Source organism: Budorcas taxicolor, chromosome 14 (assembly GCF_023091745.1).
Source record: "Budorcas taxicolor isolate Tak-1 chromosome 14, Takin1.1, whole genome shotgun sequence".
In the NCBI taxonomy this organism is placed as follows: domain Eukaryota; kingdom Metazoa; phylum Chordata; class Mammalia; order Artiodactyla; family Bovidae; genus Budorcas; species Budorcas taxicolor.
This window is the reverse complement of record NC_068923.1, coordinates 88036694-88062202: the sequence shown is the minus strand read 5'-3', so window position 1 is coordinate 88062202 and position 25509 is coordinate 88036694. Positions and strand designations below refer to the sequence as shown.

The window sequence follows — 25509 nt, the reverse complement described above, 5'->3', positions numbered from 1 at the left end:
GGGGCAGGAGGAGAAGGGGACGACAGAGGATGAGATGGCTGGATGGCATCACTGACTCGATGGACGTGAGTCTGAGTGAATTCCGGGAGTTGGTGATGGACAGGGAGGCCTGGCGTGCTGTGATTCATGGGGTCACAAAGAGTCGGACATGACTGAGCAACTGAACTGAACTGAACTGAACTGGCTGTGGGATTGTAGTTCTTGCTTCTTCTGTCTGGTCTCTGATGAATGAGGATAAGAGGATTGTTCTTTTCTTCTGAAGGGAGGAACTGGCTTTGGGGGAAAACTGAGTCTTGCTCTGGTGGGCAGGGCCATGCTTAGTAAAGCTTTAACCCAATTTTCTGTTAATGGGTTGGGCTGTGCTCCCTCCCTGTTAGTTGTTTGGCCTGAGGCAGAATAAACATCTTGAAAATACAGTACTCGTCTATTTGCTTTATTTTTGCTTTTATGTGAACAAATAGCCACAGTCAGTTTGCCCAGTTTTGAACATTAAGAACAATTTCATTATCTTTGAAGTTTCAAAAAACATTTCACATGTATTTTTATTGATTGTTAATTATATCTAGTAAGACAGAAGACAGGCATTAATTTGCCCAAGAATTCACAGCCATTTTCTTGGTAAGTACTAGCAACTATTATGGCATAAAGCTGTATTTTTATATATTAACTCAATTTTATGGTAAAAATATTTTATGTACAACTGTAAGAAAACTGCTGCCCAGATAGTTCCAACATAAAAATTGATTATATTTTAAAAGTTCATTGAGTTGTCTGATACATAAATTGGAAAATACTTTCTCTGTAGAAAATAGTAAAAATGATATTATTTCCCAGGCTAGCCCAACAAGCCTATTTAAACCATACAGTAGTTAAATTATACATTTATAAATATGGCTTAAATTCTGGGATCCAGGAGAAACTTTGGCTTCATTTATTGACATGGCCAGGTTGTCCTAAGCCATGTAAAGTGAAATTCCCATTAATCTTCTTTACTCTCTGATTATTTCTTCCCAAAGGCCAGGTACACTGCCCTTTCAATCTACTTGATAAACCAACCCATTTCTATGCAAACTTAAATGCTTTGGTTGCTATTTAAGTAAGCTTAGTATCTCAGCAAAGTCAGAATTTAGTAAAATGTGATCCACAAGGCAAGAGTTGTTGGTCATCAATTACCTAACGCCCTCTGGTTTGATGGGAAACCATGAGGAGTTCAAGCAATAACACTGATAAGTGGATGAAAGAATAAAAGAGAAGAGAATGTGAGAACAAAGAGACATGCAGTCAGGATTCAAGGACAGAACTGAAGTCTAAACAGAGAAAGAATCCTGCCTCAAGAATCAAGGAACTGAGCTGGCTTTTGAGCCAACTGTAAGGGTGACTGAGTAAGAAGCAGTTGGCTATAAAGACCCAGTGAGAGAAACTGGTATCTAGAAAAATTTGAGTTGTTCAAAATAATTAAATGAAAATAAGACAGGCCATGTGTTTGAATTCCTCCTATCATAGTTTATTTCTCAAGGTTCCCAGTACAGAATTTAAAGGAATTAAGACATTAAGAAAATGCTTCTCTCGAGTTCCCGTATCATGTGCAAAGTTTCCCAGAGAAATATTACTTGAGAACTCAGAGCAATACCCACCTTGGGGCTGTATTAGGTTCTTCTGTTCCTTCAAATCAACAACCTAAAAATAACCATATAGTGTGTTCTTAAAAAGAAGTCTCTAGGTAGCTTCAACCTTTCAGCTAGCAGTAGGAATAGCGGTCTAACAGAAAGAGATCCTATACTGTAATAGAGGAGCTAGGCTTTGAGAAACTAAATTGGATCATTGTACCTAAAATCCCTAGCTTGGCCATTAGAAGTTGAACTCTAGAAACATTAATGAACAATTACGTTTACACTATTAAAAAAGAGTTTCATCATGCACCTTCACTTATCCTTCTCTTTGCTCTCAATACATATGAATGTTTCCTTCTCAATTGTAGAAAATATTTTCAGTGATTTTCTGACTCTTCAGCAATGCAACGCTATGCCCCTACTCCCTTCTTGGTAAATCATGTTAATCTTCCAATAGGAGATGGAGTACATTATAATCAAGCACCATTTATTCAGCCTCCTTACTTAGGAAGAAAGTTAGGGGGCCATGTAAAATAATTTCTAGTAAACTACTTATACTTGCACATACATATATTTTTTTTTTTTTGGTTCAATACTTTTATTTATTTTTTGTTAACAATATATATACTTTTATTTATTATTATTATTATTTTAATTTTTATTTTTACTTTATTTTACTTTACAATACTGTATTGGTTTTGCCATACATTGACATGAATCTACCACAGGTGTACATGAGTTTCCAAACATGAATCCCCCTCCCACCTCCCTCCCCATAACATCTCTCTGGGTCATCCCCGTGCACCAGCCCCAAGCATGCTGTATCCTACATCGGACATAGACTGGCGATTCCTTTCTTACATGATAGTATACATGTTTCAATGCCATTCTCCCAAATCATCCCACCCTCTCCCTCTCCCTGAGAGTCCAAAAATCCGCTCTAAACATCTGTGTCTCTTTTGCTGTCTCGCATACAGGGTCATCATTACCATCTTTCTAAATCCCATATATATGTGTTAGTATATTGTATTGGTGTTTTTCTTTCTGGCTTACTTCACTCTGTATAATAGGCTCCAGTTTCATCCACCTCATTAGAACTGATTCAAATGTATTCTTTTTGATGGCTGAGTAATACTCCATTGTGTATAGGTACCACAGCTTTCTTATCCATTCATCTGCTGATGGACATCTAGGTTATTTCCATGTCCTGGCTATTATAAACAGTGCTACAATGAACATTGGGGTACATGTGTCTCTTTCAATTCTGGTTTCCTCGGTGTGTATGCCCAGCAGTGGGATTGCTAGGTCCTAAGGCAGTTCTATTTGCAATTTTTAAAGGAATCTCCACACTGTTCTCCATAATGGCTGTACTAGTTTGCATTACCACCAACAGTGTAGGAGGGTTCCCTTTTCTCCACACCCTCTCCAGCATTTATTGCTTGCAGACTTTTGGATCGCAGCCATCTGACTGGTGTGAAGTGGTACCTCATTGTGGTCTTGATTTGCATTTCTCTAATAATGAGTGATGTTGAGCATCTTTTCATGTATTTGTTAGCCATCCGTATGTCTTCTTTGGAGAAATGTCTATTTAGTTCTTTGGCCCATTTTGTGATTGGGTCATTTATTTTTCTGGAATTGAGCTGCATAAGTTGCTTGTATATTTTTGAGATTAGTTGTTTACCTGTTGCTTCATTTGTTATTATTTTCTCCCATTCAGAAGGCTGTCTTTTAACCTTACATATATTTTCCTTTGTTGTGCAGAAGCTTTTAATTTTAATTAGATCCCATTTGTTTATTTTTGCTTTTATTTCCAGAATTCTGGGAGGTGGATCATAGAGGATCTGCTGTGATTTATGTCAGAGAGTGTTTTGCCTATGTTCTCCTCTAGGAGTTTTATAGTTTCTGGTCTTATGTTTAGATCTTTAATCCATTTTGAGTTTTTTAAAATCTGTGAAGAATTAACTGAAGCATGAATCACCTTATATTGAGAAGCTAAAATGTATCAAAATACACATAACAATGGCTAAACTAAATACTATCTCCTATTAAATATATCTGTTCAGTTCAGTTCAGTCTCTCAGTCGTGTCTGACTCTTTGCCAACCAATAAATTCCAGCACATCAGGCCTCCCTGTCCATCATCAACTCCCAGAGTTCACTCAAACTCAGGATCCATTGAGTCGGTGATGCCATCCAGCCATCTCATCCTCTGTCATCCACTTCTCCTCCTGCCCCCAACCCCTCCCAGCATCAGAGTTTTTCCAATGAGTCAACCTTTCACATGAGGTGGCCGAAGTACTGGAGTTTCAGCTTTAGTATCATTCCTTCCAAAGAACACCCAGGATTGATCTCCTTTAGAAAGGACTGGTTGGATCTCCTTGCAGACCAAGGGACTCTCAAGAGTCTTCTCCAACACCACAGTTCAAAAGCATCAATTCTTCGGTGCTCACCCTTCTTCACAGTCCAACTCTCACATCCATACATGACCATTGGAAAAACCATAGCCTTGACTAGATGGACCTTTGTTGGCAAAGTGATGTCCCTGCATTTTAATATGCTGTCTAGGTTGGTCAAAACTTTCCTTCCAAGGAGTAAGCATCTTTTAATTTCATGGCTGCAATCACCATCTGCAGTGATTTTGGAGCCCAAAAAAATGAAGGCTGACACTGTTTCCACTGTTTCCCCATCTATTTCTCATAAAGTGATGGGACCGGATGCAAAGATCTTAGTTTTCTGAATGTTGAGCTTTAAGCAAACTTTTTCACTCCTATCTTTCACTTTCATCAGGAAGATTTTTAGTTCCTTTTCACTTTCTGCCATAAGGGTGGTGTCATCTGCATATCTGAGGTTATTGATATTTCTCCTGGCAATCTTGATTCCAGTGTGTGCTTCTTCCAGCTCAGCGTTTCTCATAATGTACTCTGCATATAAGCTAAATAAGCAGGGTGACAATATACAGCCTTGACGTACTCCTTTTCCTATTTGGAACCAGTCTGTTGTTCCATGTCCAGTTCTAACTGTTGCTTCCTGACCTGCATACAGATTTCTCAAGAGGCAGGTTAGGTGGTCTGGTATTCCCACCTCTTTCAGAATTTTCCACAGTTTATTGTGATCTACACAGTCAAAGGCTTTGGCACAGTCAATAAAGCAGAAATACATATTTTTCTGGAACTCTCTTGCTTTTTCTATGATCCAGCGGATGTTGGCAATTTTATCTCCAGTTCCTCTGCCTTTTCTAAAACCAGCTTGAACATCTGGAAGTTCACGGTTCACGTATTCCTGAAGCCTGGCTTGGAGAATTTTGAGCATTACTTTACTAGCATGTGAGATGAGTGCAATTGTGTGGTAGCTTGAGCATTCTTTGGCATTGCCTTTCTTTGGGTTTGGAATGAAAACTGACCTTTTCCAGTCCTGTGGCCACTGCTGAGTTTTCCAAATTTGCTGTCATATTGAGTGCAGCACTTTGACAGCATCATCTTTCAGGATTTGAAAGAGCTCAACTGGAATTCCATCACCTCCACTAGCTTTGTTTGTAGTGATGCTTTCTAAGGCCGACTTCACTTCACATTCCAGGATGTCTGGCTCTAGATGAGTGATCCCACCATCGTGATTATACAAGTTGTGAAGATCCTTTTTGTACAGTTCTTCTGTGTATTCTTGCCATCTCTTCTTAATATCTTCTGCTTCTGTTAGGTCCATACCATTTCTGTCCTTTATCGAGCTCATCTTTGCATGAAATGTTCCCTTGGTATCTCTAGTTTTCTTGAAGAGATCTCTAGTCTTTCCCATTCTGTTGTTTTCCTTTATTTCTTTGCATTGATCACTGAGGAAGGCTTTCTTATCTCTTCTTGCTCCAAATCTAGAACATATGCTGGTATAAGCTGTGTTCCATCACAGGTAAGTGTGAAACCTTGCTTCAAAATATTGCTCACTGTTAATTTTCAGAAGATCCATCATAGGACCATAGGAGTAATTGGTAGGCAAGTGACTGAGGAATACCAATTAGAGAACAAAGCCCTGGATGATCAAAGTGCTTCTCTAGAAACTGTTGCATTCCCATGATATTTAGGAAGGATACTATTAAAAGTGAGTGTGAGTGATAGTTGCTCAGTCCTGTCTGACTCTTTGCAACTCCAAGGACTGTAGCCCACCAGGCTCCTTTGTCCATGGAATTCTCCAGGCAAGAATACTGGAGTGGATTGCCATTTCCTTCTCTAGGGGACCTTCCCAACCCAGGGAACTGAATATGGGTCTCTGGCATTGCAGGCAGAGTTTTTACCATCTGAGCCACCAAGGGATGCGTACTGTTAAGAGACATTTCTAAGTATAAAGACAGGCCAATTTTAAAAGTATCAGCAGATACTTGGCTTGACTTTATCCTAAAATCTATAGACAATACATTAGAATATGTAATGAATCCATACACCTTTTCCAAAGGAATACCCAAGACAGAAGTAGCAATAAAGTTATAAATGACAATCATCAATCATATGAAATATTTTAGATGAAGTTTACCTCTCTCGAATAAATGGGGACTGGGCAAGTGGCCATGATGGAAATACAATGTGCTTTTAACTTTGCATGAAAAATAATGTTCAGTTCCATGTTGCTGAACATAGTTCTGTTTTTGCCAAATAAATTCTCTACTTTAAATTACTCTCCGAACGCTTTATTAAAACTCTGCCTCTGGCATTTGTTTTGGAATCTGTAAGTTCTGTTGCTTCCCTACTAGGCTTCCCTAGTAGCTCAGACAGTAAAGCATCTACTCGCAATACAGGGACCCAGGTTCAATCCCTGGGTCAGAATGGTCCCCTGGAGAAGGAAATGGCAACCCACTGCAGTATTCTTGCCTGGAGAATTCCAAGGACAGAGGAGCTTGGTGGGCTACAGTCCACAGGGTCATAAAGAGCCGGACACGACTGAGCGCCTTACACACTCTTTTGTTGCCACCTCCTGATCGCTGTCCTCTGAAGATTCTACTTCTTTCCCTCTGTCCTCTGACACCTCGGTTGCCCTTGTAAGTTGTGATATCCTTCCCCTGGTCCTTCTTGCTCTGACTGCTCCGTAGCCACAGAAAATTGCCAGCACCGTGAATCATGCCACTCTTCCTGTATTTCTGTTACTGGTGTAGCAGGGATGTCAAAGCAAACACCCTGTTTTCCTTTGAGAATGACCATTCCCTTCACATTGGCATCAATATCCTCACTCAGGAGCTCTTCAAGTTCTTTCCAAGCAGAACTAATGTTTGGCATTTCAATCGAGCACTGCAGATTGCGGTCACAAAGCCTGCATTTGAGTTGCGCAAGGAGCGCTGGTCCACCGACGTGGCACTGGAGAAGTGGGCCAGGGCTGCTGCCGGGCCTTTCAGGGCTCCCTGCTCCCCTATCAGGTTCATCAGCTGACTGCTCGAAGTGACCAGTCACAGCGGGAGGCTCAGAGTCCAAGAGCCTGAAGGGATCTTTGCAAGAAGCTTTCATTATCTCTGTTGCAGGATGAACACCCATTCACTTAAATGGAATTCCCACTTTTTGCTCCATTTTGGCTAACTGGTATCTTCTTTGTGCTGGGAAAAGCAGATGCAAGTCCCAATCATTCCAACTCTGCCTGGTTGCCCAGAAGCATGAACATAGGGACTCCACATCCTTTGGCGGAGAACTTTGAACAACCAGGTGAACCTCAGGGCTGTCTAACCCATGTGCAGAAACCTTGTTGGAACCCAAACTCCAAAATCACCTTTTCTAAAACCTTTCCTGGTGATTTCCCTTTGCTTCTGTGGATTGTCTCTGTGTAATAACTGGGCATCTTGCCTTACGGCCACATTCTGCGACAACTCCTGGGCTTCTTTCTTCATTTCACAAAATACAATAGTGCGCCCTTGAAAACGACTATCTCCAATAACTGTGGCCCTCTGAGTCCAGTGGCACTTGATAGCCAGATGCTCTACAGTTATTGCTGTTTTCTGCATCTGTTTACCAATCAGGTCCATTTATTCATATTTCATGTATTTCTTAGCAACATTACACAACCAATGGGGGCAAGTTGCAGAAAAAAGTAATGTTTTGGGTTCTCTTCTGAATCATTCTTGCATGCCATGGATAAAATCTCTTTCACTTGATCAGAAAAGCCCTTGTCCAACATTTGGTCAACCCATCCAGGACAACACACTTAAGTTTGGTGAGATCTAGCTTGCCATTCTGCAGGTGGTCTTTTTTTTAAGTTAATTTATTTTTTAATTGAAGGATACTTGCTTTACAGGATTGTGTTGCTTTCTGTCAAACAGCAACATGAATCAGCCATAAGTATACATATGTCCCTCCCTCTTGAACCTCCCTCCTGTCTCCCTCCCCATCCCACCCCTCTAGTTTGATGCAGAGCCCCTGTTTGAGTTTCCTGAGACATATAGCAAATCCCCATTGGCTATCTATCTTACATATGGTAATGTCAGTTTCTGTGTTACTCTCTCCACGCATCTCACCCTCTCCAACCCTCTCCCCATGTCCATAAGTCTGTTCTCTATGTCTGTCTGTTTCTCCATTAGTGCCCTGCAGATAAGTTCATCAATACCATCTTTCAAGATTCCATATATATGCATTCAGTTCAGTTCAGTTCAGTTCTGTTGCTCAGTCGTGTCCGACTCTTTGCGACCCCATGAATCACAGCACCTATATGATATTTATCTTTCTTTTTTTGACTTACTTCCTTCTGTATAACAGGCTCTAGATTTATCCACCTCATTAGAACTGATTCAAAGTGTTCCTTTTTAATGCTAAGTAATATTTCGTTGTGTGTATGTACAACTTCAGTACATTCATCTGTCAGTGGACATCTAGGTTGCTTCTATGTTCTAGCTGTTGTAAATAGTGCTTAATAAGACCATAAACTGAAAAACTCTTAGAAGAAAACAGGCAGAACACTCAATGAAATAAATCAAAGCAAGATCCTCTATGACCCACCTCCTAGAGTAATGGAAGTAAAAAAATTAAGCAACTGGGACCTAATCAAGCTTAAACACTTTTGCATAGCAAAGGAAACTATAAACAAGGTAAAAAGACAACCCTCAGAATGGGAGAAAATAATAGCAAATGAAAAAAACTTACAAAGGATTAATTTCCAAAATATATAAGCAGTTCATACAATTCAATACTATAAAAACAAACAACCCAATCAGAAAGTGGGAAAAAGACCTAAACAGACATTTCTCCAAAGAAGACATACAGATGGCTAACAAACACTTGAAAAGATGATCAACATCACTCATTATTAGAGAAATGAAAATCAAAACTACACTGAGATATCACCTCACACTGGCCAGAATGACCATCATCAAAAATTCTACAAACAATTAATGCTGGAGAGAGTGTAGAGGAAAGAGAACCCTCTTGTATTATTGGTGGAAATATAAATTGATATCACCACTGTGGAAGACAGTATGGAGATTCTTTAAAAAAAAAAAAAAAAAGTTAGGAACAAAACCACCATATGACCCAGCAATCCCAATCCTAGGGCTACACCCTGCTGCTGCTAAGTCACTTCAGTCATTTCTGACTCTGTGCAACCCCATAGACGGCAGCCCACCAGGCTCCCCCGACCCTGGGATTCTCCAGGCAAGAACACTGGAGTGGGTTGCCATTGCCTTCTCCGATACACCCTGAGGAAATCAAAATTGAAAACGACACAGGCAGGTGATCTTTGATACAACCTGATGTCCCAACCAGGATATCAATCCCATTCCTCATGCATTCAATTTGCCCTCTGTAGGATGTTCTAACATAAAAACAAGCAGTTGCCAGCTTTTTTGTGATATCGCTGAAGTCTCTGTTTACTTGACTTGCCAACTCCCTGTGGCCGCAAGAATCAGTACTTGAGGGGCAGGGCCTCTCTTCTGGTCTTACAGTTCTCCCTGAAGTTTTTCAACCACAGGGAAAGCAAAGGAAAATGTCTTTCCAGTTCCTGTCCATGCCTGTGAAATCAAATCCTTCCCATTATAGATTTGGTGAAACGTCTTTGCTTGCATGGGAAACAGGAAGGTCACTCCACGGGCTTTGAAAAGTTTAATAGTTTCTTCAGATATGGGAAAATTAGAGAAAACTCTTTTTTTGTTCCACAGTCATTTCCTGCTCTAACTGACTGTCTTCTTCACTCGTAGCTTCCTTGGATTTGGAGTCAGATCCAAAATCAGGGAACCTATTCTTGAAGTTGGGGCTTTTCTCTCCAATTTATTCATTTATCTCTTTTTCTTTCCTCATCTTTTTGGGCTTAGGTGCATCGACTTTTGCTCAATAGGCTCTTCATTTTTTATAACTTTTTTGGTTTTAGGAGAAACAATTGTCTTTTCATGGGGTTCCTTCAATTTTTTTGAACTTTTGTTTTTAGGAGAAATAATGTCATCTTGAGATGGCTCCTCTTTCTTTTTGGCCTTTTTGAATTTGGGAGAATTCATGTCAACCTCAGAAGGCCCTGCTTTCTTTTTAACCTTTTTAACTTTGGGGGATTAATTGCCAACATGCGCTGGATCATTGAAAAAGCAAGAGAGTTCCAGAAAAACATCTATTTCTGCTTTATTGACTATGCCAAAGCCTTTGACTGTGTGGATCACAAGAAACTGTGGAAAATTCTGAAGGAGATGGGAATACCAGACCACCTGACCTGCCTCTTGAGAAATCTGTATGCAGGCCAGGAAGCAACAGTTAGAACTGGCCATGGAACATCAGACTGGTTCCAAATAGGAAAAGGAGTACATCAAGGCTGTATATGGTCACCCTGCTTATTTAACTCGTATGCAGAGTACATCATGAGAAACGCTGGACTGGAAGAAACACAGGCTGGAATCAAGATTGCCGGGAGAAATATCAATAACCTCAGATATGCAGATGACACTACTCTTATGGCAGAAAGTGAAGACGAACTAAAAAGCCTCTTGAAGAAAGTGAAAGAGGAGAGTGAAAAAGTTGGCTTAAAGCTCAACATTCAGAAAACGAAGATCATGGCATCCGGTCCCATCACTCCATGGGAAATAGATGGAGAAACAGTGGAAACAGTGTCAGACTTTATTTTGGGGGGCTCCAAAATCACTGCAGATGGTGATTGCAGCCCTGAAGTTAAAAGACGCTTACTCCTTGGAAGAAAAGTTATGACCAACCTAGATAGCATATTCAAAAGCAGAGACATTACTTTGCCGACTAAGGTCCATCTAGTCAAGGCTATGGTTTTTCCAGTAGTCATTTATGGATGTGAGAGTTGGACTGTGAAGAAGGCTGAGGGCTGAAGAATTGATGCTTTTAAACTGTGGTGTTGGAGAAGACTCTTGAGAGTCCCTTGGACTGCAAAGAGATCCAACCAGTCCATTCTGAAGGAGATCAACCTTGGGATTTCTTTGGAAGGAATGATGCTAAAGCTGAAACTCGAGTACTTTGGCCACCTCATGCGAAGAGTTGACTGATTGGAAAAGACTTTGATGCTAGGAGGGATTAGGGGCAGGAGGAAAAGGGGATGACAGAGGATGAGATGGCTGGATGGCATCACTGACTCGATGGACGTGAGTCTGACTGAACTCTGGGAGTTGGTGATGGACAGGGAGGCCTGGCGTGCTATGATTCATGGGGTCACAAGGAGTCGGACATGACTAAGTGACTGAACTGAACTGAACGGAACTGAAATTTGGGGGAAATCATTTCTTCTTTTTCTTCTGCTGCCTCTTCAGCCTTATGAGATTTTGGCTTCTCTTTTTTACCTTTCCTCTCATTTTGCTTTCTCAGCATCTCCACTTTTTCCATGGATGTGTCTGACACCAAGTCCACATCACTAAGAAGTTTCCTCGGCATCACTCAGCACAAGTGTACACCAAGTGGTCTTGTCTATCACATAGAGAGGGCATTTTTGATTAAAAGAAGAAGAAGGCCAAGCCCATGACAATCCTAGATTTGATCCTAGAACAGAAAAGTGATGTGAATGAGACAGAGAAAAATTTGAATGAGAGTGAGTTCTCACACTGTTGCATAAGTTCTAGGCCCCACAGTAACCTGGTCATCTGAGCCCACAAAGGCACTGGGAGTCCCCTGGGAATCTGACTTTGAAGGACAGTGGGATTCTATTGCAGATCTTCCACAGGACTAGGGGAAACAGAGATTCTTGGAGGGCACAAACAAAACTGTGTGTGCACCAGGACCCAGGGGAAAGGAGCAGTGACCCTGTAAGAGCCAGAGTCAGACCTGCCTGTTAGTGTTTGAGGGTCTCCTGCAGAGGAGTGGGTCCGCAGTGGCCTGCTGCAGGGACAGGGGAACTGGCAGAAACAGTCTTGGGAGGTGAGGTTTGGCATAAGTCCTTTTGGAGGTCACTTTTAGCCAACTGCATCTATAATAGCTTCAGAAAGATTAAAATTTAGCAAAGGAGGTGAAAGATCTGTACATTAAAAGCTATAAAACCTTGATGAAAAAATTTAAGAAGACAAAAATAAATGGAAAGATATTTCATGCTCATAGACTGAATAATTAATATTGCAAAACCTCCATACTACTCAAAGCAATCTACAGATTCAATGAATTTTCTATAAAATTCCAAAGGCATTTTTCACATAAATAGACAAAATAATCTTAAAATGTATATGGAGTCACAGAAAGCACTGAATATATAAAGGGATATTGAGCAAGAACAAAGCTGGAAGCACCATACTTCCAGTTTCAAATTATGTTACAAAGTAATGAAAAAGTATGTTTCATAAAAACAGGCACATAAGCCAATGGGACAAAATAAAAGACCTAGGTGGAAGCCCACATATCTATGGTCAACTAACCTTCTACAGGGGTCTCAAAAATACAATACAATGAGAGGAAAGAATAATCTCTTCAATAGATTGTTGGGAAAATTTGATATCCACATGCAGAAGAATGAAACTGGATACACAAAACCAACCAAAATCAGATTAAAACCTAAACCTATCATCTGAAACCACAAAATTCCTAGGGGGGTGGAATATGAGGAAAGGGCTCCATGACGCCGTTCTTTGCAATGACTTTTTGGACATGACACACAAAGGCGCATGCAACAAAAGTGAAAATTAACAAATGGGATTAAGGAAAAAACTAAAAATATTTTGCATGACACAAGCAACAATCAGCAAAATGATAAGACAGTGTACAGATTGGGAGAATATGTCTGTAAACCACATGTCTAACAATTGATTTTATCCAAAATATATAATAGATTCCAATAACTCAATAGCAAATAAACAAATAATCCAATTTAAAAAATGGAAAGAGGCCCTGAATAGATATTTCTCAAAAGAAGAGGTTAACAGTTACATTAAAATGTGTTTAATATCATTAATCATCAGGAAAATGCAAATCAAATCCACAGGACCTATTGCTTCATAATTATGAGAATGATTATTATCAAACAAAAGATAACAAGTATTTGGCAATCACATGTTGAAAAATAAAGAGCCTGGTACACTGTTGGTAGGAATGTAACTTGTATAAGCTTTATGAAAAACATATGGAGATTTCCCAAAATACTTAAAAACAGAATTACCATGTGATCCAGCAAGCCCACTTCTGGGCATTTATCCAAAGAAATTAAAATCAGGATACCTGCACTATCATATTCATTCCAGGACTATTCACAGTTGCCAACATATGGAAATAATATAATATTCATCAGTGAATAAATGGATAAAGAAAATGTTATACACACACAGACATACACACAATGGAGTATTACTCAGCCTTAAAAAATAGAAAATTCTGTGATTTGTGACAACTTGGATGGAACTGGAGAATATATGCTAAGTGAAATAAGACAGAGAAAAATAAAAACTGTATCATCTCACCTATATATGGAACCTAAAAGAGTCAAACTTCTGGAAGAAGAGAGTAGAATGGTGATTACCAGGGGCTGATAAGAGGAGGAAATGAAGAGACAGTGGTTAAATGGCACAGTTTCAGTTATGCCAGATAAGTAAATCCCAAAGATGTATTCTGCAGCATGCTACTTATAGCTAATGATACTTTATTATAGATTTAAAATTTGCTAAGCCTGTAGATATTAATTTCAGACCCTAAAAATTCCTCAGAAAACTACTAGAACTGATAAAAAAACAAATGGAAGCAAAGTAGCAGGATACAAGGTTAACATACAGAAATCACTTGCATTTATTTACACTAACAATGAAATATCAGTAAAGGAAAGTAAAAAAGAAATCCATTTTTAAATCACAATTAAAAAAACTAATGACCTAAATGGGGAAAGAACTTGAAAAAAAATCATGTATATGTATAACTGAATCACTTTGCTGTATACCTAAAACTAACACAACATTTTATTAATAAATCAACTATAGTCCAATATAAAATAACATTTTTTTTTTTAAATTTAAGCATTTAGTGATAAAGCTGACCGAGGAGGAGAAAGACTTATATGCTGAGAACTATAAAACACTGGTAAAGAAAACTGAAGCTGATTCAAACAAATTAAAAGATATCCCATGCTCTTGGATTATAAAATTAATATTGTTATAATAGCAATACTAACCAAAGCAATATACAGATTTCATGTGATCTATCATATTACCCAAAACATTTTTCAGAAAATTAGTATAGATAATCCTAAAATTTATATGGAATCTAGTCTAGAGTTGCAAAAAATCCCTGAAGAAAATAGAAAAAAAAATGATATATAACCACCCCAGACTTCAGGCAATACTGCAAAGCTACAGTAATCAAAATATTATGGCTTTAGCATAAAGACAGTCAATGAGCTATCTCAATCAATGGAATAGAAAACAGAGCCCAGAAATAAACTCATAAGCCTACAGTCAATTAATCTTTGACAAAGGAAGCAAGAATATATTAAAACAGTAGAAGAAAAACAGTCTCTTCAGTAAGTGGTGCTGAATCGATAAAGTTCGAACACACGCTCATCAGTTCAGTTCCGTTCCGTTCATTCGCTCAGTCGTGTCCGACTCTTTGCGACCCCATGAATCGCAGCAGGCCAAGCCTCCCTGTCCATCACCGACTCCCGAAGTTCACTCAGACTTGCGTCCATCGAGTGAGTGATGCCATCCAGCCATCTCATCCCCTGTCGTCCCCTTCTCCTCCTGCCCCCAATCCCTCCCAGCATCAGAGTCTTTTCCAATGAGTCAACTCTTCGCATGAGGTGGCCAAAGTACTGGAGTCTCAGCTTTAGCATCATTCCTTCCAAAGAATACCCAGGGCTGATCTCCTTCAGAATGGACTGGTTGGATCTCTTTGCAGTCGTGCTCATACCATACACAAAAATAAACTCAAAATGGCTTAAAAAGTTTTTAAGAGACATGACAGCATGAAACTTCTATAAGGGAGCATAAGAAAAACTTGTTGACATAAATCATGCCAATGTTTTCTTAGGTCACTCTCCCAAGGCAATAGAAATAAAAGCAAAAAATAGATAAGTGTGACTTATTCAACTTAAAAGCGTTTTCACAGCAAAGAAAACCATAAACAAAATGAAATGAAAGCTTATGGACTAGGAAAAAGTATCTGTAAGTGATACAATTGACAAAGGACTTAATTTCCAAAATATGGTAACAGCTCATGCAACTCTAATATCAAGAAAACACTCAATCCAATCAAACCATGGGCAAACCTAAATAGACATATTTTCCAAAGACATAGAGATAGCATACGAAAAGATGCTCAACATTGCTAATTATTAGAAAAATGAAAATCAAAACCACCTTGTGGTATTGTCTCACATTAGTTAGAATGGCCATCATTAAAAATCCCACAGATAGAAAATACTGGAAAGCATGTGGAGAAAAGGGAACCCTCCAATATAGTTGGTGGGAATGTAAATTGGTGCAGACACTGTGGAAACTGTATGAAGATTCCTTATAAAACTTAGAGTTGCCATGTGATCTATCAGTCTCACTCTTGGACATATATCTGGAGGAAGCTATAATTCAAAAAGATACATGCACCCTAATGATCACAGCAGCACTGTTTACAATAGCAAACTATGGAAGCAACCTAAATGTCCATCGGCAGATGGATGTATAAAGATGTGTTAGGTGTGCACCATGGAATACTACTCAGACGTAAAAAATAATGAAACGATGCCATGGGCGAACCTAGAAATATCACACTAAGTGAAGTAAGTCAGACAAAGACATCTGCTATACTGAATCATTTATATGTGGAATCTAAAACATGGCACAAATAAACTTACTTACAAAACAGAAACAGAGTCACAGACAAGAAAAATGAGCATGGCTACCAAAAGGGAAATGGGGGTGGGGAAGGAATAAACTATGAGTTTGAGATTGCAAATACAAAGTACTATGTATAAAATAAACAACAAAGTCCTACTGGATAGCTCAAAGAACCGTGATCGGTATTCTGCTAACCATAGTGAAAAATACGACGTAAACATATGGATATCTGAATCACTGTGCTATACACCAGAAACGAACGCATGCAACATTGTTAATCAACTATACTTCAATTAAAAAAATATTCATTAGAGCCAAACAACTGTGGCATTTTATCCTGTATCTGTAACTTTAATGCTTTTAAAATGTGTATTGAAAAATCTCTCAGTTCAGTTCAGTTCAGTCCCTCAGTCATGTCCTACTCTTTGTGACCCCCTGGACCACAGCACGCCAGGCCTCCCTGTCCATCACCATCTCCCAGAGCTTCCTCAAACTCATGTCCATTGAGTCGGTGATGCCATCCAACCATCTCATCCTCTGTCGTCCCCTTCTCCTCCCACCTTCAATCTTTCCCAGCATCAGGATCTTTACTAAGAGTTAAAGAATACATTTATTTTTTTGTACTCAATTCCTTCACCTCTTTATTTCAGTATTAATGTTCCATAAAAGTCACCCACATAAACTGCATAATGCAATAATTTTTAATGTTTGCAAATTGTACTGCAGCCATCACTACTTTATAATTTTAGAACATTTTCATCACCTTAAAATGATGGGTGGTTGTTCCTCATTCTCATCTACATGTCAATTCCAAGCACCCATTATCTACTTTCTCTTAAGGTTTGTCTATTGTGGATAATTTATATAGATAAAATCATAAAATATGTGATGTTTTATGAATAGCTTATCATAATGCTTCACTTAGCATAATGTTTTTAAGAATCACCTATGTTGTAGCATTTTGACATTTCATTTCCTTTCATGATAGAATAATATTCCATTGTATGGATGTATAATATTTTATTTATCTAGTCATCAGCTGGTGGACATTTGGATTACATTTTGGTGTTATTAATAATTTTGATATGAACATTGTTCAAGTTTTTGTGTAGAGATATATCACTTTTTCTCTTGGCTATATATACCTAATGATGAGATTTCTGGTCCTATGGTAATTCTGCTTAACATTTTGAGTAACTTCAACTATATTTGCCAAAGAAACATAATTTTACATTTCACCACCAAGGTAAGAGCTTTCCACAACCCCACCTAAATGTATTAATTTTTATTATCGTGGCATTCTAATAGGTTAAGCAGTGATATCTTACTGTGGTTTTGATTTGCATTTTGCTATTAATTAATGATGCTGAATATATTTCTTACTGGACAATATTCTTTTTTGTCCATTTTTATCAGCTTTGAAGAAATGTTTGTTCACCCATTTTTAATTGGGCTATTTATCTTTTATTATTGTGTCATATGTAGTCTTTATATAATCTGGATACAAGCTCACCGTTACAAGCTCATTATTAGCAGTTAAACATCATTCTTCTCTGAAGAGATGTTAAAGCCCTAACACTCAGCACCTCAGAAGAGGATCTTATTGGTAAATAGCATTGTTGAATATGCAATTGATTAAATTGATATGATATACTGGAATAGAGTGGGCCTTTAAACCAAAATGACTGATACCCATATAAGATGATGGCCATTTCAGATGCTGAAACAAATACCTAAAAATGTTTAAGTGACTATGAAATTGTATAATGGGTAGAGGCTAGAGAGACATAATATGAAAGTCTAGACTGTCTTGAAGACTGCTTGTATAAACATTGATAATAGAGGTAATTCATGTAAAAGCTTAGAAAGAAAATTAATTTAATAGAAAACTTCTATCTTCTTAGAAAATACATACGTTAAGACATACTTGTCTATGGTTCTGTGTGTATTAGTGCCTACATGTTCATTATTAATTGTCCAATATCTCCCTGATACTGAGATATAAAATATAGCATATGCATCAAATTATCTTTCTAAAGTCAAAAATAAAAGTTAAATTCTCAAATACACCTGCACCTAACAATTTCAGATAAGACATGCACTTAGTTAGGTTGAATGTGTTTAGGTCTTACAGCCTAGAATTTGCATGTATACACACTTGCAGTCACACATTTACAAACACATATACACACATAGTTGTGCACAGGTCCTAGAAAAACCCTTCATATGTGATTAGGAATCATAAAAGAATACTCATGATAACATTTTTGCGTGACAAAATATTTAAACAAGTAGATATTTGAGACAACAGCATCTTATAAAGCAATAAATATGTTTGAATTAGAGCTAGATGTGACTATGTAAGTGTTCTCCAAACTTAAGTTTGAGAAATAGAGCAAATTATAGATGAAAACACACTGTACGGCACTTAATATAAGGTAAAAGCACATGAAAAGCTGGCCTATGTATCATTTATAAATATGATCATATGTAGGAAAAGTGTAAAGAAATTCAAGTTCAGTAGAGTGAGGAAGAGGAAAGCAAAGGTTAAGAGTTAAAGAGAAGTATAGACAGGGGCTTTAATTTTTTGACTGGATCCTGAGTGTTTATCAAATTAATATCTGTGTTGGACGAGGCTAGTTTCCACAAAAAGCTAATCTTTTCCTTCACAGAGTAAAATTTCAGCCAGGATTATATGGAGGCTACATCTGCTAGATTCCAAGCAGTAAGCTGTAGCTATGTGACTACAGTCAATAGTCAATAAAATGATTTCCAGGTCAAACCATTAACAGAGAAGGTATGCTTAATCCATGATCCATAGCTCCTTTCTTTTACAATGGGCTCCAACCAGCACATGCCATTGGTCCAGCTTCAATTATGGTGGAGACAGAAGCAGGAATGACTTTTAGGACCTTCTGAAGGGCTCTAAGCAGAGCTATCTGCCAATTTGTAATGGCTCCTTTGTAATAGTAATAGAAGAGGGGTACCCAAACTTCTCATTTATATCAGTTCTTTGTGTGTCTATACAGCATTTCTTTATGTTTACCCTGACTAAAACAATGTCTATATATTTTATATGTCTAAACTAGTCTATAATATAAAATGAAAAAAGTGTGGCACATATGATATTCTACTATTTCTAATTTTCTTGCAATGTACTATATTTTAAAATGGCCTTAAGAATCAAAATTTATCAAAGGAACACATAAGAAAATATTATGTTTTTTCTATGTACATAATTTTTATGTATAATTATGTAATGATTGAATTTTTTATTAATTAGTTGCCAAGGTAAAAAAGCAATTAACTCTGTTAGAAAGATGAGTTCTTATTTCTAACTCATACACTGTTTCTCTCCTTCATTAATCTCTCAGCAAATTGATAGATCTAATTCAGTGAGTTAAACTGAACATGACTGCTCTTTGTTAAAGATAAATGCTAATAAAGCTTTAAAATATGTCTCCAACAAGTAAACGTACCTCCATTGGACAATGCAATTTATTTCACTTTTTACAAACAGTAAAAATAAAAATACTTACTAGCATAGTTCTTCTGTTGTAGATGTCTTACTCTTCTAACATAATTTTTATTCCTTTCTTTCAAAAACTTCCACTTTTCCGTTGTTCGGAACTCTTGTGATAGACAAGGGGACCAATCTATGTTGTGATTATGGGGGTAACTTCCTAAGGCTCAGTTTAAACACACTCTTTTTTTTTCAGATGTGGGCAAATACTCTAATGAAAAAAATTAATGTTTACCTGGAAATATTGAGAATGGATATTGCAAAATGATCCCTTTTTTCTTTCTTTCAGAATAACAGCTGTAAGGGATGCCCTACACTTATTGCATCCCTCAGTATTCTGATAGGAAAACAGAAGCTTCCCTAGGCATTTCAAGCAGTAAAGATTCCAATACAGGTTATTAGAGGCTTACACAGCTTCTGAAGGACTGGAAGGTAAATGTGAGAGACCATTGTTAGATTTTGAGAAAATCAGAAGTGCAGGATTTACAGGAAATCGTTTCAGTCATTTCAGATGCTGCAGAAACAATGTGGGAGATTCCATTAGAACAGGATGTTGGGAAGATAATGGCAAAACCCACGTGTGTAAACTCTCTCTGCCCACACACCTGCCTACAAGCTGGAGAATAATGGCTTCTCCTTCTCTTAGGATTTTCAAACATCCTGAAAATGTGCTACTTGTTAGACTCTAACAGGAAATTCTGCTAACAAGAAGCTCTGGAAAACATAGTTCTCAGACCTCTTGCTTGTGAACTAGGGGAGGGTAAGTAAGGCAAGGATGATACTGTGTCACAACAGGAAATCTGGAAATAAGACTTGTCCTGTAGCCATCTGGCTTCTACACAGAGGAAAACCATCTCCAAGTAGAGGTCGTTAGAGTCATACAGATCTGAGATGGAATTCTAATATTCTTAACCTCAAGATTCAGCCGTCCGTTAGACTTCTCAATTACCTAAATCAATTCTTGTATTGCATTAAAAGATCCTTCTACTTCATTAAAGTGCTTTTGGCTTTTTTGTGTGGTTTTTTTTTTGCATTGAAATTCCATCTGTAGAAACCAAGAGGGTCTTCATTAATGCAAACAGAAGCAGAACGATGGTGGACTGTGATCTTAATCAACCTGTCTTTTCTTTGATTATGGGAAGATAATGCCTCACAAATGAATGGTGCCTTAGCTTGAGCTGCCATAACAAAATGCCATGCAACAGATGGCTTAAACAATGGAAGTTTACTTTCTCATAATCCTCGAGGTTAGAAGTTTGAGATCAAAGGGACCAATGGGTTTGCGTTCTTACGTGTACTCCTTTCCTGACTTGTAGACTGGTGCCAACTTGCTACGTGCACACATGGGCATTCCTGAGGATGCACTCATGGAGGGTAAGAAAGACAGCTTTCTGGTGTCCCTTATAAGGGCACTAATCTTATCCTAGGAACTCACTTCATGACCCAACTTAACTTTAATTATCTCCTAAAGGCTGCGTTTGCAAATAATAATACATTGGGTCTTAGGGCTTTAAGATATGCATTTTGAGAGACTTAATGCAATCATGCTATCCCCTCCCTCTCCTCTCCCACCAAATACATGTCCTCTCACATTCATTCTATCCCCACAGCAAGCGAAGTCTTAACACATTCCTGTATAAATTCATATAAAGTGTCATCAAAATATTATCTAAATTCAGTCTGAATGAGATTTAAGATACAGTTCTTCATGAGGTAAAATTCTTCTCCAGCTGCGACCCTGTGAAATCAGACTGAATAAAAATAGATTAAAAATGGTCAAAATCCTAAGCAGACAACTTACCAAAAGGCATTTAAGCATATGAAAGGATATTCCACATGATTTGTTATTAGTGAGCTGGAAATTAAAACAGTGAGTTATCATTATAAAGCTGGAACACAGAAACAGTAAATCCTGGTAAAAGTGTGGAGTAAAAGAAACTCATTCATTGCTGATGGCAATGAAAAAATGGTACAGCCACTTTGGAAGACAGTTTGGTAGTTTTATACAAAATTACACACATTTTGGCATACAATCTTGCTACCACAGTCCTTGGTATTTATCCAAATGGGATGAAAACTTATTATGTCCACAAAAATTTCTGCATGCAGGTGTTTGTTGAAGCTCTATTTGTAAGTGCCAAAGCTTGGAGGCAATAAAGATATTCTTTAGTAGGTAAGTGATTTAACAAACTGTGTTAAATGCAGACACAAATATTATTTGATGATAAAAGAAAATAGTTTATCAAGTTATGAAAAGATATGGAGAAAATTTATCTGCATATAACTAAATGAAAGAAGACCAAAAAATGGATATTGTATGCCTCCAACTATAAGAAGTTCTGAAAGATAATCATGGAGACAATGAAAGATCAGTGTCTGCCAGAGATTGGAGAGAAGGACGGAAAACAGTCAGAACGGGAAATTTTTAGGGCACTGAAAACATTGGCTCTCTGTATGTTTATACAATGGTAAATACATGCCATTGTGCATCCCTCAAAACCCACAGAATGCAGAGCACTTAGAAGGAACCCAATATAAACTATGAACTTTCGGTGACAATGTCACCATAGGTTCATTGATTGCAACAAACGTACCATTGTAGTAAGGAATATTGGTAGTGTACATTTGTGAGGATAAGGGATTCATCCTATCATTCACTATACCTTTTGCTCAATTTTTCTGTGAACCTGAAACTGCTCTAAAAATAAAATCTATTTTTTAAAAGTTAAACACATACTTAGTGTAACACCCAAGTCCACTCCTAGTTATGTTCCTAAGATATTAAAGCATACATTCACAAAGATTTGCCTGCAAATGCTCATAACAGCAATATTCTCAGATGCTAAAAATTGGAAACAATCTAAATGTTCATCAACATGTTATTAGAGAAATTGAATCTGATTATCCATTGAATTAACATAATTAACCGGTAAAAAGGGAGGAAATACTGATACATGCTACAACATGAAAGAATTTCAAAAACATTATGCTAAGTAATGAAGTTTGATGTAAGCCATACATTGCATGATTCCATTTATATGAAACATCCAGAAAGGGTAAACCTAGAAAAAACAGAAAAATAGTGTTTTTTATAGATGGATTAGGGATGGAATGCAAACAGATAAGAGGAATATTTTCGAAGTGATGAACATATTCTAAAACTGAATTTTGATGGTTCTCCAAATCTATAAATTAATTTAAAATATTTCATTCACACAAGCAAAAAGTGTGAACTTAATGTTGTGCAAATTTTTACTCAATAAAACTGTTTAAAATGACAGCATTTTTTTTTTTTTTTGGCAATTTCCAAGCTTGATTATAAAATGCACAGTAAAATTCAAAGGACCTAAAGTAAGAAAGGAAAAAAAAAAAAAAAAAAACTTTGAGAAAGAACAAAGTCTGAGAGCTAATATTAAATGATTTTAAGATAAAACAAAATTAAAGTAACAGTACAGCACAACATTTTGCATCAAGATGGAGAAATAGATCAATGGAATTAACTATGGAGTCCAAAATATGTTCACATGAATATAGACAAATGGGTCTTGACAAAATAAAAAGCAATTCTATAGATAAAGAAAGCCTTTCTGTATACTATTTACTAAAATAATTGAATTCCATATGGAAAAGGTAAATTTTGAACAATATCTTGCACCAGATAAACAAATTAGCTTAAAACTGATTCTATACCTAAGCATAAAAACCTGACAGCTTTCCCAACAGCTCAGCAGGTAAAGAATCCATGTGCAATGCAGGAGACACAGGAGACCTGAGTTCCATCCCTGGGTCGGGAAGATCCCTGGAGGAGGAAATGGCAACCCATGCCCATCTTCCTGCCTGGAGAATCCCGTGGACAGAGGAGCCTGATGGGCTACAGTTCAAAGGGTCGCAAAAAATCAGACATGACCAAGCGCAGAAGCATAAAAGCTAAAATAATGAAACTTTTAGAAGAAAGCATGAGAAAAAGTTTGTGGCCTTGGATTAGGTGAAGAATTCTTAGATACGATATTGAAAGCAAAAGCTCCACAAGACAAATAATAATGTAGACTTCATTAAAGTTAAAAGCATCTTACCTTTGAAAGACACTCACAGGAGACTGAATACAACTGGGAAAAAACTTTGCAAAGCATAGATATAATAAAGAATTGTATTCAGGTCAAAAAGAGAACATTAAAAATCCAATAAAAATGATGACAACAAAACTTAAAAAATGACCCAACGTTTGCGCAGACACAGTGTCAAAGAATATTGGATTTCAAACAAGGACATGAAAGAGTGCTCAACACCATGAGTGTAAAGGAAAGGAAAAGAAAAAGAAAAGAAAACCATAACATACTTCTATGTAACTATTGCAGTGTCTAAATTTGGAACACTGACTATATCAAGTGTTGGCGAGATTGTAAAGGAAGTTGAACTCTCACAGACAGCTGGTACAGGTACAAAATGATATGCTGCTGCTGTCACTTCAGTCGTGTCCGACTCTGTGCGACCCCATAGACGGCAGCCCACCAGGCTCCCCCATCCCTGGGATTCTCCAGGCAAGAGCACTGGAGTGGGTGCCATTTCCTTCTCCAGTGTGTGAAAGTGAAAAGTGAAAGTGAAGTCGCTCAGTCGTGTCCGACTCTTAGCAACCCCATGGACTGCAGCCTACCAGGCTCCTCCATCCACGGGATTTTCCAGGCAAGAGTACTGGAGTGGGGTGCCATTGCCTTCTCTGAAAATGATATAACCACTCTGGAAAACAGTTTGGCAGGTTAACATGCTAAGCATACCCCCATTATTTTTCGTCTATGTACTCTCCCAAGAAGAAAGATATGTCTATACAAACCCTTGTGCACAAATATTAATAGCAATTTTGTTTGAAATAGACAAAAGCTGGAATCAGCAAAATTGTTCCTCAACAGGTGCACAGAAAAATTACAGTATATTTATGCTATGGAATTTTACTTGGCAATGATAAAAAGTGAGCTATTGATATACAACTTGGATGGGTGGGTATCAAAATAATTATGCTAAAGAAGTTAGATAAAAATATTATACACTGCATTATTGCACTTTCATAAAACTCTAGAATGTACAAACTAACCTGCAGTGATAGCAAATCATTGTCTTCCCATAGACAGAGGGATTTCCAAAAAAGTTAGAAAAATTTTAGAAAGTGATAGATGTTTATTATCTTAATGATATTGATAGTCCCCCAGTGTATAAGGACATAAAGCCTATCAAATTTAAAGTTTTAAATCCATGCATTTACTTTACGTCAGTTACATCTCAATCAAGTGATGAAGGAACGAGCAGTACAAGATAAATTTAGAGAGGAGGTCGGGACCCACATTAGGCAGGCTCAGCAAAGTTTGTGCAAATTTCAAATTTTTAATGAGAGAGGGAAATTTTTGAAATCCTTTCAGAAGGAAGGATATATTTTAATTTGCATATATTTGTTGATGAAATTAGGAGAACACAGGATGTGACCCAGGACAGATCATTTTACTTAACAAATAGAGCGATCATAGTATTGGAAGACCATTACAATCCACCAGGAGCTGCTGCTGTGAAACATGACCCACCAAAGGGTTTGGAGCTCCTACGGAGCATTAACAGATACATTAATTAATGTAAGGAGGCTAATAATTACCAATGTAAGGAGAGCATTGACTAACCACAGGGTTTTTACACCAATAGTATATGCATGTGAGGGTAGAGAGAAATAAAGATTGGTAAAGAATGATTAAGGCTGGAGAGTGTGTAGAAGAAGCTGCCTAAATTCAAAATTTTGTTAATGCCCTCCTCTCAGTGATCAGTGCAAAGAAGTAGAGGAAAACAATAGAATGAGAAAGACTAGAGATCTCTTCAAGAAAATTAGAGATACCAAGGGAACATTTCATGCAAAGATGGTCTCAATAAAGGACAGAAATGGTATGGACCTAACAGAAGTGGAAGATATTAAGAAGAGGTGGTAAGACTACACAGAAGAACTATACAAAAAAGATCTTCATGACCCAGATAATCACGATGGTGTGATCACTTACCTAAAGCCAGCCATCCTGGAATGTGAAGTCAAGTGGGCCCTAGGAAGCATCACAATGAACAAAGCTAGTGGAGGTGATGGCATTCCAGTGGAGCTATTCCAAATCCTGAAAGAGGATGCTCTAAAAGTGCTACACTCAATATGCCAGCAAATTTGGAAAACTCAGC

General features: G+C 37.7%; 1 pseudogene; it reads right to left on the bottom strand.

Moving 5' to 3' along the window:
* Nucleotides 1–6262: 6262 nt before the first annotated feature.
* Nucleotides 6263–11430, bottom strand: LOC128059505 (nucleolar RNA helicase 2-like; annotated as a pseudogene).
* Between the last annotated feature and the right edge of the window lie 14079 nt (nt 11431–25509).